Source organism: Cardiocondyla obscurior, linkage group LG18 (genome assembly GCF_019399895.1).
Source record: "Cardiocondyla obscurior isolate alpha-2009 linkage group LG18, Cobs3.1, whole genome shotgun sequence".
Classification (NCBI taxonomy): Eukaryota; Metazoa; Arthropoda; class Insecta; order Hymenoptera; family Formicidae; genus Cardiocondyla; species Cardiocondyla obscurior.
Window position 1 is genome coordinate 998535 of NC_091881.1, and position 15488 is coordinate 1014022.

General features: G+C 40.8%; 1 protein-coding gene across 1 annotated transcript in view; it reads left to right on the plus strand.

Annotated features, from left to right (window-relative positions):
• Positions 1 to 15488, plus strand: part of Olf413 (DBH like monooxygenase olf413) — a 174998-nt gene that overhangs the window by 24798 nt on the left and 134712 nt on the right. The gene's annotated exons all lie outside the window — the stretch shown is intronic.

The following is a 15488-nucleotide window of genomic DNA, read 5'->3' on the forward strand; positions in this document are numbered from 1 at the left end:
GTAATGGTGCAGCCACTAGGAAAAAAAAAAAGGGTATAATTAAGAGCAGCAAGGATGCCGGTTCCTCGGTTCCCTAGTTGCTGGGTCAGGATTTATGTACGCGGTAATTTTCGCGAAATCCTGCCGACCTGACGAGAGAAATTCACCCCAATACGCCACACGTGCACTTGCAATCGAGATCGCGCTGAAACTCTTTTGTTCACTTTAATAGTCGGATAGAAATAATTTACAAATTGTCTTGTGCTAAATTTAATTCATTTTGTTATTTTAATATTGTATTTGGAATAATAAATTTTTTTTTTTTTTTGGCATACGGTATTAAAAAAAAATTTTTAATACGCAAAATGATAGAAGCGATAAAATTAAAAACTCGTGAGCTAGAAATTTATTATAATTATAGAATTTATGCTTGCAGGCGGTAGTGAATGTTTTTGAAAAACGTAGCGCGACTAATCTCTGGAAACGTTATCTAATATTTTTAACGTGAGCGACGTGGTAACGACGAATCACTTGATCTTCTTTCGCATCTCCTGACGTGTACTTACGAGAGCTACGTCCGTGATTTTCCGACGTGTATTCCCTTGTCGGGATCCGTTTTACCACGATACATTCTCGTGTCAAGGCACGCTTATTCGTGCATGTTGTAATTCTTCTTTACACGCCTGATGTTCGATCGATATGCAAGTTTAGTCTTGCAGTTTACGATACGCTGCTAAGATTTATTGGCTTTTGTCATGAGCGACGACACAGATCAATTTGACAACAGATAAACTTTACGTTACGGCATCTCGCCGCGTCGGCCACGACATATTACCGTCATTGTTACTACCGTTAAAGAGATAATGCCGAAATTTGGTCACCTACGCATCGACAAGCATTAACTCCGCGTCGTGCACGTGCATGACGAACTTTATCTTGTCGCGATAAAAAAAATGGGAAAAAATTTTTGCGTCCGCGAGATTTATGTCCCCATAAAACTTAATCTATTTCACTTCTATATATAGAGAAACTGCATCTGTTTTTAAACAGTCAGGTGTTTCTTTGTTCGTTCCGCGACAGTGATGAATTTTAATTGCAGTATCGGTGGATGGGAGTCGGAGAAAAATAAAAAAGAAAAAAAAAGAAACAATACATATATTTATCACGGCACCATTTTATTAACTACAATTTTCGCGACGCTCCTCAATCATTCCAACACCAGCTGGAAAACGCTGTATCGCGTATCCATTGCAGCTACGAGCGACGTTCTTTTTTTTTTTTTTTTTTTTTTTTTGATATCGTAGCACCGATAGCGACACGTGGATATCCGGCGATCCGGGATGACACCGGGGCTTACATTGCGGACAGCAAACGGTATTTCCCATCGTTACGTGATTTATGGAACATTTTTAACTCCCTCGAGGTGACGGCGGATCGAAGCTGTCGGTCTGATCCGTTTTAACCACAGTGGCCGACGATGGCATCGCGCATACTCCTCATCTGTCACGCGTGGGTGCATTATACGTTTGTATAGTTTGTATAATACGAAGACCGATAACACGCCAGATACTTTGCGCGGATGCGATTAGATATCCAAATTAGCTGCGCAAAAAAAAAAATTTTAATACTATTTATAACGGCCGCCGTTTGCCATATCCAAAAAAAGTTTGACACGGACTGCGCTACGCCAATATTATAATTATTATATTTTACAACGAACTTATCAGAGATGTGAATTAAACTAGGAACTTCGAGGAACGCGTAGGGAACTTCTGAGGTCTCCAAAAGATATTTGCTTCCGAAAGTTCTTCACGCAATCAAGAATTAATTAATACACTCGATCAACTGTTAACATTTTACGTATATTTATATTTAGAGAATCGATTGAGTGAGTTTAATTATTTAATTCCGACTAGAGATTGGTTGGCGATCGTTATTTTTGAGATAAGACTGAATACGTGGAGTTATTTAAGCTACACGAACGTAACAAAGTAAACAGTTGTTAGCTACTAAAATCGTGGTTAATAATTATTTTTTAGCGGCTTACGATAGGATCAAACAATATAGTTAAATGCGATTAGCGTTTTATTCAGGACTACAACGTGGTCATTATAATCGCTCGGGCTATTCTTTGGCCATTTCGCGCATATCGTGACGTGCTTTTTGCTTTCATAGCAAGACACTCTATGCGGATAAGAAAGGACTAGACACGCAGGGACGGAGGTAATTATACCTACCGCTATTTCTCACGCGACTAACGACAGTCGACATTAATATCGCCTTAATTCGACTTCTTATATGCCGCTGGCACGAAACGGTCAAGAGATTAGTCTGATATTTTATTTTCTCGTCTTGTGAAATCTAAGAAAATATAAATCTTTTAAGATATGTTTTCTCTGATAAATGGACAAAAATTTTATCTGCTTGATACAAATACATTGATTATACAAACTTCTTTTTAACTCAACACATACTTTAACTAAATGCAATATTATTTTGCAGTATGTCATACTCGGTGAATTTGCATTGATATCAATTAACAAATAATAGGTAATTAATGTAAAAATCTTGAGAGTGATTTGAGAAACTGCGCCGATCAAATTAATATAAAAAAAAATCGCAATTATTCGGTTTTGCTTTGTTAGGCGGTTAGGTCGGCATTTTAATTTATTAATTTTTGCATATCTGCACGGAGTTGTGTTGTTATGTATTAGCCGGTACACGGGAAAGGCCGATGCGCCGCGAAATCCAAGCGTTACTTCGACAACGGATGGTTCCCGTCGAAGAACTCATTAGTAACCGACGTTCCATTATGACGGCGTCTCGTAAAGAACGGCCCCGCGCGTATTATTCATCTCGTGGATGCAGCTTTATGCGCAGCGTCGCCGCACTTCGACGCCGGAAGGGACCGCGCCGATGCGCAGCTCCGCGGTGCAGTTGGCTCGTAAAGCATAATCGTAAAGGGCTGCCCGGAGGGATCAAGGGTCAACGGCGAACCCGCGAAATTGCATTCGACCTTATGCGCGTTTCGGTGAGCGGCGCAAATGGGCTGTTTCGTACCGTGAAACCGAGCCTTCGCGTTAATTCTTTCGTTACGTGTGTCTCTCGAAACCAGAGCCAGTTCCTCATTCAGGCCTAAGAATTAATTATCTCTTTTCTGTAAGAGATCCTCGACGTAACATACATTTTCTTACCATTAATATTCAACTCTTGGTTACGTTCTTAATCGCTCGAGGTAATTTAATTTTGTCAAGTCGGATGTATACGCCCGTTAAATTTGAAATAAGGGTCAATTGAGTTAAATGAAATATGAAAGACATTTATTTGGTCGACATAGCCCTGAATAAACGGTCCTAAAAATATCATTCCATGTATACCGCATGGTCTGACTCGAAGTTAAATGTACCGCGGGGTTTAAATGCAAGCGCGTTGCACGAATGGAATATGTCTGTTTTAATTTTGAATCTCGTAAGAGATTGCTCACGAGGTCGGCGAGTGAATGGCTGCTAGTATATTAGGGTGCAAATGTACAGGACATTAGTGTAATAGGGTCGCCGATGTGGGGGTGGAAATGACTCCGTTCTGAGGATGTCTTTTGCAATATTAATCCGCCTCCCTCGAGAGATACTTCTGCATCGTCCGAAAATAAATTTTCTGCGGGAAATTAACCGCTCGCTTGTGCGACGTGATGGCTTTTTCTTATTTATGTCATTCTGCGAAAAGGATTACCCTCCGTTATTTTGAATCTCATTGCTTGGTATGCATGGCAATACAGATTTTTATAGCCGCTTTGCGTTTGCTGTTAAATACAGTTGACTATAAATTTATATGTATATTTTTTTTTCTTTTTTTTTTTTAAATAAGATTATTAGTACGTCAAATTATCGAGTACCGAATTAAAAATTATAAACTTTTCCAATTTTAATTAAAATTTCTGAATGCAAATTATGTTGAATATGTAACTTTTTTTTTTTTCTTTGTCGAAATTCCTTATCGTCATCACGCGAGTCGCGTGTACACGTTTAAAAATTTCCGACGTGGGCGTATTTATAATAAGCGATAAATCGCGCGTTGTACAATAATTCTCTCTCTCGTGCGAGGCGGTTTCACCGACGGGCGTAAAATTTCTACCCTGCCGCGAGACGCGCTCGTACGTGCATGCGTACGTGCGTGCGTCGCTTCCACGTGTGCGTGCATACAAAACGCACGCAGATGACGCGAGTATCTCGTGCGTAGGCGGCTGCATATGTAGACGGATGCATTGGCACGCATACGCGTATCTGCAGATGTGGCCTGATAGGCGCGAGCATCCAATGCGGCGCGTCGATTATTCCGACCTGGGATGAAGAAAAGCATGGATGGAAGAACATATCACGCAGCGTTTCTCAATCTCTCTTGATAGCGTCGTAAACAAAAATTATAAACCTCAACGCTTGGCGTTTGATTTTTTAATTTCTCGTTTTTAATCTTATTTTTATATTCAATTAAAAGAAGTATTAAAATTATCTTTTATTTTTATTTTATATTTTAATTCTATGACAAAAAGTTATCAGTGCCACATTATAGTTCTAGTTCATTTTAAATAAATGATTACGTTTGATTTTGTTTACAAGTAATGACGCATTAAGAGATTTGCATACAGAACGTAGGTTAATATCTCTCGATTAGTCCGCATTACATACATTCTATAATTCGTGTTTGTTCTCCCAGTGATTATTGACAATCGTTTCGCTGTTGCTCAATTATTTAAATAAATATTAATTACGTCATTAAATATCACCCACAGGTGCCGTGAATTTCTGTTGTTTTCACGTCAAGCGCGAAAATGTCTATCCCTAACGAGACGAGCCTACAACGTACGCGCGAGTCTCGCATGAGCACGTAAATCGTAGTACCTTGCGAGTTTATATCCCTCCGCTATTTTCTTCATCGACGCCTCGTGCATGGAACATCCAGCCAGGTGGTGTGGGCGAGATAGCGTGGGCGGTGTTTAGGCGCATCACCGGTAATTACTCTCGAAGTCGCGGAAGACTCTATTGGCCGCGGTGTAGAATTACCGAGCGAGGGTGTCGAGAGGGAAGGAAGGGAGAGGGCATAGGTGGAATTCATAATGATGCATTTGCATGTAGTCGAGATGCTTCACCGTCGTCGTCGGCGTTGTCATCGTTGTCGGGGAAGCTGGCTAAAATCCATCACGTCTCTCGCGGAGTACCGCCTTCTCTCAGTTTGCGTTTTAAAAAATTGAACTTTCCGGCATCGCGGCGTAAGTTTTACGACGTAACCGGCCCATTTTCAGCGACAAACGTGGCTCTCCCGTTACGTCGGACGCGCACAACCAACGCCGGCAATATTCCGCAAACATCTACGTGTGTACATGAAATTTTCCAAGTTTCTCGTGGCGCAAATGTGCCAAGTTTTCGTGGCCCGCCGCTCATGCACAATACCAGCCATTAATTTCTAACTACTCATGGGAAATTTCGCCTTTAGCAATAAAGATAAAAACAAACTTTATAATAATCAATTTTTCTTGCGGCAGCTAGTTAATCGTAAAAATTTTATTTTTATGTCTTTTTTTTTTCTCAATTTAAGGATTCCGAAAATGGAAATAAAAACTCACGATTTAAAATCTCAATTAATAGGTAATTACTGTGACGAAAACATATTATACTGCATGCGATTGAATATTTTCTCATCTCATCTTGAACCATCCGCGGTAATCGTTTTCGACGTTAGCTAGCTACGTGCGATCGCACGCCGATCAGCTACGGTTTAACAGCCCCCCGCATACTTGTTCGGTACATGAAAATAACGCGGCACGTCGAGAGAATGACGCGATGGATTATCGAGTCGACGAAAAACGAAGGGTGCTCGCTAGGAATTCGACGATAGCGAAAGATCCCTCGTGCAGTCACTTCGAAAGTCGTTGAAGGGTTCCCGAGATTGAGGATAGCGCGAAAAGTGGTCTTGATACCTTCTCTACCCTCTTTCGTTATGCAGGCAGACTCATTATACTCTTGACGGTAGTTCATTAACCTCGAGCGACATTTTGCGTTTTAATTAAATTCACGGGGATTGGGAACGCTTGCGCGCGCGCAACCCCCAGATATCAATCTCGCTTGTTTCGTAACCCAGTTTTGGAGATCATTTCCCCGTGCTCTCTGTAACAGTAGCATCGCAGCGGCTCGCGTGAAACTTAAAACGAAAAAGTATTTTTCTCGTTTTCTCGCGGAGTGCCGAAACGATTTATTTCGTTTTTCTTCGAATGAAGCATCCCGCCGCTCTCGTTCTCCGCAAAATCGAGATGAAAAACCGGTTTTCGTTTACAAAGCGTTATTACGTAGCGTTATTACGAGGCATGCGAATAAAGTCGCAGAAATAGCGCGAGATGTTCTTCTCTGCGCGCATAAAAAACACATCTGTCTGTCTGCAAGGCGAACGAGAACTTAAAAACTGAATGTCTGTCTGCGCGACGCGTCAAAGCTTTATCTTTTGTAATAAACAGGTATTCAGCGATGGTTAGCCTCTGCGCTTTTTTTTTTTAAATGACATGTATAAGTGTATGCGATTTGTGAATTATATGTTGCAAATGGTATTTCGCATTTAAAAGGTGGATGATATTCATAGTAATACTACTGGTGCGATTTCCACAAATCCTTCGCGCGACACCTCGCCCTTATAGGAAATCCTCTTAAACCCTTACTATAACAAATTGCCTCGGAACACGGTTGTGGACACACCACGACAGTGTAGCGTCCGGCGTTGTGTGGAAAAACTCGGCTCGGTTGCAATGGCGTGGATTAGGTTCAGAAAGCATCAAACCGCCGTAAAAGCTTCCTTTTACGTAAATTTATATTTACGTTCGCAATTTCGTTTATTCGTTATACAGAGTGTGCTCGGCATTAATCTCACGCTTTATTTGAACCGTACGAGTTACATTGTCCTGGGAAAAAAGAACCGCGATTGTTTAGCTAATCTATGATTTTTAACTAATTAAAAATGGAAATTAAAGACTTTAATTGGGATTCGAGAGTGCAAATGGTCGCGAAGGGGGCTTGATATTTAATTGTGTGCTAATTTTATTTAAGCCAAATAAAATTTTAATTTGCTTGGTACAAAAACCGAGAGACGGAGAAAAAGGGAGCGAGAGAAAAAGAGAGAGAGAGAGAGAGAAAGAGAGAAAATGCTTTATTGGATATGTTGCACCTCGTTTAAGAGCAGTTCTATCGTCGGTTCGTTAACCGTCGTCGAGCGTAACTCGTAATTACAGACGATGCGGTGGACACGCTCGACGACCCTACGTTCGCGGTCAATATATGCTAATGCTCGGTATTAATAGGTGTACGCGAAGGGAGCTTGCAAGATGTAAAGTGGAAAGCGGAGAGCGAGACGTGTACGAGCTTGACCGATTAACCGTACCAAGGTCTACAAGCGCACGCGCGCCTTACTTTCACACGAATACTTTCACGAGATACCGCAGCAATTTTTAGCGAATTATGAGCTATTAGCGATAGATCTATCTAAGAAAGGTGCGCCAGTAAACGGACGTGAGAGCTATATTTACTTACAGATACATTTATTTTTTCCACTAATGCGATATAAATGTAATTTTTTAAAAGCATTACATCCTGCTAATTAATGTAATGCATGAAAATATTTTGATATTGATAATTAAGGATGAAAGTATAGTATATTTTTATTTAGGATAAAAGTGCATCTTTAATTACGCTGTATTTATCTATTAATTTTAGTGCATCTGCTTTAAGTCCACTTTTCTTTATTATCAGTTAGGGAAATGAACACGTAAATGAGAGGATGTCGTAGAATTTTTATCGACTTCCGGGGTTAAAGAGAACGATTTTTATGATCTACCAGCCAATACAAACGCAATTATCGAGATAAATTAACGAGAAAGAAAAAAGAGCGAAGCTGGTCTTTTTAACGATCCACTTAATTATCATACATCACGCGGCGTCGGACCGATCTCAAATCTAACGTTTATCATTAGTGACGATTCAGATTAAAATTTTTTTTTTCTTGTAAAGTTAATAAAAAGTTAACAAAGATTGCGTAAATAAGTCAACCTGTCGATACATGGCGGTAAGAAGATTAATATTGAATACTTGACAATATCGGATAATGTGCGCGCGTGTCTTTGCATCTTTTCTGTTCGCTTCTACGAGGATAAGCTCGAAATCCATTCTGGGTACTTGAGCGCACAACTAGATAAGCCGTGGCGTGTTTATCGTTTATCAATATTAAATTCATCCATTTTTCGAAATCGCTAAATGAAAATCAGCTGTCCTCAATATGGAATCTTCGGCGCAGCATCGTCAATTTTGCAGTCGAACTATCTCCATTTTCCGAATTATTGGAGCATCGTCTCCGTTTCCGATTTGTATGCCATCCGAATTATATGTTGTGGGAAACCGTAATACCTCGAATGGAAATTCTAATCGCCTTACATCCTCGAATAATTCCGTATATTCGCTATGATTGAAGTTGGAAAACATTCTTTAATATACCAGTTCTCTATTATACGTAAAACTATAATTTATATTTATATATTAATTTATGTGATTGAATCTAATTTTATTACGTTCTCATCTTAAAGAAAGCCGTGTTAAATCGAATCGAATTCATTGCTATCGCGCTTTTTTGCGATGCCCCGATCGAGTGGCTCGACTTCTGGTCGGAGCAGTGACGCGAATCGCGCGCTATGTAACGTCTAGTAATTTATTTTTTAAAAAACGACATTCTCTCATATTATTTAAATGTAATTGCAATATAATGTTAATTACTTCGCGAAGTACGTTGTTATTAGCGAATTGACTGCGATGTAATCTCGTTGCGAACGCTTCTTCGACTTCTCCTTAAGGATGACCCCGTGCATGGCTCAGTCTTCTTATTGAACTCGTAAGTAATTTGCCAGGGGCCCCATTATTTCGTGGTTTCGTTCCTGCGATTATAGGCGAGCTCTAATAACGACGATTATGTCATTTCCGCGGAATTCGACCGCCTGCAGCGACTACGGACAATGCCTTCGTCATCCACGCGACTGCTCCGCGAGGTCTATCGATCCTTGGAAGCGCGATCAAATTTTCAGCGGCCGGCAATTGGTACATTTATCTCGTTACGTTGTTACCTTCTAAAGTGCAAAATAGCAAAACCCACAGAAATTTGAAAAATAAAATAAAATAAAATATTTATCGAGCCGACTCGATAGGTCGTTACGTCAGTTTGAAATAAAATTTTCCTTCTTATCGAGTCACGCGTCAAACGTCAGAGATTAATGTTACATGCATGAGCTCTTCTCGCACGCGCGCGTGACTTATTTAGGATGCTCGTATCTGCCTCGACCTACGTCGGCTTCTTTCATACTTTTTTTTTTTCCTTTTTTTATTTCCACCGTTCTTTCCTTTTGGTACGCGGCAGTCATAGGGTCATAGGGGCATACACGCTGCTGGCCACATCAAACGCATGAGTGTGCTCTTTGAAGATGAAAAGCTTACATCGCGCAATTTAATCTCGACAGCAATAGCGCGGCGCATGTGCTCGCAGTTTACGAAAGCATCCGGAGATTCCGCCGTCGTGTGGGATCTAGTACGGGAACGGTGACATGCGGTGTATCGTGTAGTGGATACCTACCCGTAGCGAAAGTTAGAGAGAAAGAAAAATAAGAAGGGGAGGGAACAAACTTCGTGACCTTCGAAAGGCACGCCGTGACCAACGAGCCGGAGGACAAACGAGCAAACGAACACAGCGTATCACGTAATTAGGTACGCTTGCTGCCGCCACAGCCAGGTTCGACGAGTCGGCCGTTGGTGTACCTGACTGCGTATCTCGTTGCGGATGCTGCGGCGTCGATCCCTTCGTGCTTAACGGTTTTCGGCAAAATATATAAACGCGCGTTACAGCGCCGTGGATCGTGTTCTCGAACCGGCCGTGAATTCACCTCGGGGGAGATGCAGATGTGTACACGGTAGCCGAAGCACGCGATGGTGGCTTAACGCAAAAACTTGCCGCATAGTTTGTAGGCACTAATTGATTTAGTAAACCGCCGAAGAAAAAGAAGGTATACGTACGAACCGAGTGCTCGTTACACGCTCGCCCTAGATTTCCCATTAAGCACGCTAAATTCGTCTAAAATCAAAACCGTGGCTTTTAACCGTAAAATAACAGCGTATTGTTATTTTTATTGCGCACACATGCTGACATTAATATAAAACGCGATGCAAATGAAAAACAAATTTTTTAACGAAAAATATTGTTTACGTTTGAAGCGGAAAAAAATAGCACGAAAGTTTTTTTTGCTGCGAAGAATGTATTTTAAGAAATATTGAATCGGAGTTTATATCTCGAATTAATTTTTATGTATTTCTACAAATGGAAAGAAAACTGGAGTATTTTGAGATAAACCGTGCTGTAGGGCTATTAATCACGATTATGTGGCTCGTGTGCTGTGAGCAACGTAAAAGTTTATCCCGAAAAAGGATAAGATAAAATAATCGTTAAATGCATCGGAATTTTGCAATGCACCGCGAGGTTTAATGTTGTTAACTGTGTGGAAAAGTATTCAATTGAGCAAGAGATTTTCAGGGTTTTGCGATGCATTTTGATTACGTTTATCGATTCGCGTCAAAAAGCCATTTTTTGACGATCGGCATTATAATCCATTTTCGCATGGGTATTATATAGGCTTGTCGCAAATTGATTTTAACGCAAGACATTAATGCGCCGCGATAAATCAGAGAAATACCACTAGCCGATTAACGTTCTTTCAAATTGCGAACGCGGATGTGCTGAAATGTGCACGTTATTGCAGATAGCGATCTTTGTAGTTGAGCTTAATTATATTTTAACGCTAAACTTTTTTTTTTTTTAAATAGATTACGCGCGACCGGGACAAAAGTAAGATTTAATCTGCAAATATTAACACGTTTCGTGATGTATTCCATACGAAATGGTGATTGTGCTTTCCTACGCCGCGCGGCCCGCGAGGCGAGATAATTCCCGGGGCTGACATCGAGACGGCGGTCAATTTGCGCCCGCGCGCAAACCGATGATATCGATAAGGCGGTTTTCAGCGCGAGGATATACGGCACGACCATAATTCAAAGTGGTCGAGGAAGGGCCCGCGCGCTTTGAGCCAGGTCGGTGAACGTTCATCGATCAAGCGTTCCAAAAAAAAAAGGAAGGAGAGCGAGAGAGAGAAAAAAAAAAAAAACACACGCAACCCCTCCCAACACTGACGGACACCCTTTCGATCCGTAACCCGCCATTTCTCGATATACAGGTGATATATAGGCGACGTGCTCGCGTCCTGTTTTCGCTCGCTCGATGAGCGGCCGATCAATTACCGGGCCGGCCTTAATTGGTCGTTTAATTAAGAGCGTTACACCACGAGGGAACCGGGTCGCGTCACGCGAGATTCGTTATACGCGCCGAATATTCGTTAGATCGGCCTGTTCTGATTTTGCAAGCCGCGACGACAACCCTCCCGGACAAATGATCTCGCGACACGGGTCTTTATGTGTGGACCGGCTGATCGATTCCCGCTTCCCTTCTCTTCGCCCTCGGTCTCCTTCTCTTTCTCTCTCTTTCTCTCATGCGAAACTCACGGCAAGTTTATCGCGCGGATTTATGCTGATTAACCCTTTTGCACGCACGCTCGGATGAGAACAAGCAGCGTTTCGTAATTTCAAAACGGAGGCACGAACAGCCGGCGTCTTTCTCTTCTTCATCCCTCGTGCCTTCGTACGTCGCTATCGTAACATAATAATTACAAATTGCATTTACGTATTAATATAATTAATGCAATGATTATAAAATGAATATAAAATTGGGCATTATCAAAGATATTCTGATTGCGTTACGTAAAAGCATCGGAGATGTATGTTACACATATGTAACACGGGAATGTGTATCGTCGTTTACAGCTACGTTAATAATTTTCTAATTATGATATGAATTATTGCTACAATCACGATGATAGATTATGCAGATTGTCTAGTGTAATCCAACTAATATTATTGTAATCATAATTATTTGATTAACAAGTTGATTGACGAAAAATATTTATATTAAATGATTACTTTGAAAACATCGGTTGAACTGTAAAAAATGCTTGTCTACGTTCATTATTCTCATGTTACGATTGTATCAGATATTGAAAAGAAAATGCCTACTTTTTTCCTCTAATATTTTCCGCGCATATACGTATATATATATTTTTAATTTTTTTTTTTCTTTTTTCTTTTTAATTTCTGCTGTTTTGTTATGACTATTTTCTCCGCGTATTTAACGAAGAAAAAGAGAACGCGAAATGTATGCTTCCCGCAACTAAATTATCGCCGCTTTGCTATTATACGCAAACACAAGAGGCATATGCGGGACGCATTAGCGAGCGAGGTGATTGTCGGGCTCATCGGCTAATTAAGCCTCTCGGTTCTCTAATTAACAGTACACACCGTTCCCGAGCAGGACTCTCTTCCCGTTCTACCTGAAAAGGAGGTGGTTACTCGTCGCCGTTGTGTCCGTCAATGGCCGATAGCCAGGATTAATCCGTCGAAATGTGTTTTTGCCTGATTCTTCATCCGCGCACGAGCTTTTATATAGAAACGTCGGTTCGTTTCACCGAGAATGGGCACTCGCCATCGACTATCCCGTAGGAAACCTCGGTATCGAAGGTTTATCGATTTTCGCTAGCGACCGTGTGGCGTTCCTCTTCTTTTTACCGTCACAAAAATTGTGACATTGTCCTCTGCCATTCGATATTGTTCTCAGCCGTATTGCCGGCCTCTTCAAAGTATTCGTTTCTCCATCGTTTATATAATGGGCTTCCAGAATTGCAAAGGATTCAGGAACTTAATTTTTTTTACGATACAGAAATGATATATCATTTCGGATATTTCAATCATGAATTGAAATAATTCTCAGTCTCTCCTTTTTTTTATTTTACCCATTTTATTAATTATATTTAAATTAAACTGAAACTACTTTTCATTCTCTTTGTGTTTTTAATTTAATTTTATTATAATTCCAGGGAATAATAACTTTTTAATACACGCATCTCGACAGTATTAATTATAATGTTTAATGAACAATAACTATTTAATAAACGCGTCTCAACAGTATTACACATATAATTAATTATTAACTTCTTTAATTCTACGTATAATTGAGCTTAATCATTTAATTAAATTTCACGTGTGGTGAATTATTAATTTTTTTTTTTTTTTTTTTTAATTCTGCGCATGGTTGAGGTTATTTAAATGTACGTTGGAAATTTCTGAACCCTCTCAACAAGGCGAAAGCTTCCCCGATGTGCACAAGCGAACGTTCGACTGTTATGAGATGCATTGCGATCGTTTATCTGGATAAGCGTCTTAAGAGAAGAATGATAGGCATCGGGAATCGTAAATACAACCAGACGTGCGATAACACTAAGCTATGAGAGGAAAATTAAAGTTGACTCGTCTACGGAGAGTCTCTGCTTCGCGTAAAGTTTACGTCATATCGCAGAAGCGTATTCTCCAACGGACGGAAAGCTGTCTAAATATTTCCGCGAATAATGATTTTAATTTAGATATTCCTCGTAACTTTCGTATTTCCCGTTGCTAAATATACAATTAGGATAAGAACATTAATATATTCAGCGTTAAATACGGCGAAAACAAGGGTTTAAATTATCATTTCGCTGTCCGAAAGTTTGCTCCAATTTAACTGGAGAGCAAGACTTCGTCATCTGTATACACTGTTTCAAAACTTCATCTCAACTTCGCGTTGACATATCTACCCATCTGCGCCGCGCATACCGAGACGGGATTAAACCTATGTAAAACTTTACGTTAAACTTTTCGGACTCGTCGATTATTGACTGCACCTGAACCTGAACGATGTGCCGAGGGAGGCAGCTAGGATCCGGGCGCGATCTAGACGGACATTTCTCGCAGCAATGCCGAACATACCGTGTCCCGCATTTTCCTCGACTTAATGACAGCCTGCCATTTATGGGCGTCGCTCGTCAAGTTCGTTCTTTCCACCTTAGCCTCTAGGAACGCACCAAGTTGCAAACTACCGAGGCTTTTTTCACACGACCTACTTTCCTTCGTACTGGAGAATCTTGGAAAACCATTCTTTACAACGGTCGATTTTTGTACACGATTTTCAAACGCGGTATCATTACATTCCACAGTATTGGAAACGGTGATTGAAAATAAAGTAAGGGTTACATATGAAAAAAATAATATTAATTTTTTTCTTTTTTTTTTTTTTAGAAAATAAATTGTTTTTTTTTATGAATAATACGTCTGGTTGTTTACTTGAAAATTTTAAATGTAATATAATTTTTTTACATTTACCGTGTAATATTTTATTGTATTTTTCGAAATAATAGCACGCTCAAATATCGAAATTCAACGCCTGGATCCAGATAATGTCTTTCGGAGTTGCCGTGTACGTACCGGTAATGCACCTTGACGGCACTGCTCCTTGGCGTTTTCACCTCGCATCGCCTTGTCCCTTCACCCCGTTCTCTTCGACTTTTGCTGTCGCTTCCGTTTGCGTGCCCTTACCGAGCGCTTTTACGATTCGTCCCTTCGCCACTCCGCTTCCTCCGGCCGCGTTGCTTTTCTCCGCTTTTCTTCTGGTAGTCTTTACGAGCGTGTCAAGTACATATCGCGTACGTGTAATTACGCGAACACGTCGAATTACCGAGATGGCCGATCATAGCGTTACGAATGTGCAGGAGAACGCGAGTTGAGATTACGCGTTCGCGTGGCATCTTATTCCACTGCCAATGAAATACGACGATCTACCGGCTAGCATCGCATAAATCCGCAACCCGAGACGCGCAAAAAGTGCCGGGAAATCGACTGTGTAATTCCTAATTAACTGCATCTTCTATCCATCCTCGACGGGTTTTGAGACGGCTTCTCCGCGGAATTCTTAACTGCGACTTTAATTATTATTTATATTTGAAAATCTTACAAACAAAAAAAACCCCCCAAAAAAATTAAATGAAAAAATTCTCGTTCTTTAATTATTTTAACGCGAGCTCGAAACCAGAACACAATCGCTACGTTATTTAAATCTCAAATTGATTTTAAACTCTCGTTGGGGAAGCTGTAATTGAAGTCGACCCGGTTAACCGTTCGTTTTATTTATAGTCGCAAGAAGAAAACAGCGATTAAATAACCTGTAAGAATTGATTGCCGCCGGATGCAAATGGCGCTTTGACGAGGCCCGCCTCGTGTTTAGAGCCGCAGATAAAATCGGCGACGATAAAAAGATCGCATTCTTCGAGGAATATCGCCTCCCAATCGGATATCGTCCGGTCGCTCGTAAAGATTGTACATCGGCGAAATCGTAAGCGCGAGAACTGCGCCGTAAATTGGTGTCTCGCGCTCGCGATGTGTGCGCGCATACATATAGCGAACATAAATACGCGTACCCGATTATACACGTGTGTTGCGCGCGTATGCGGCTTGTGTATGCATCGTGTTGCATGC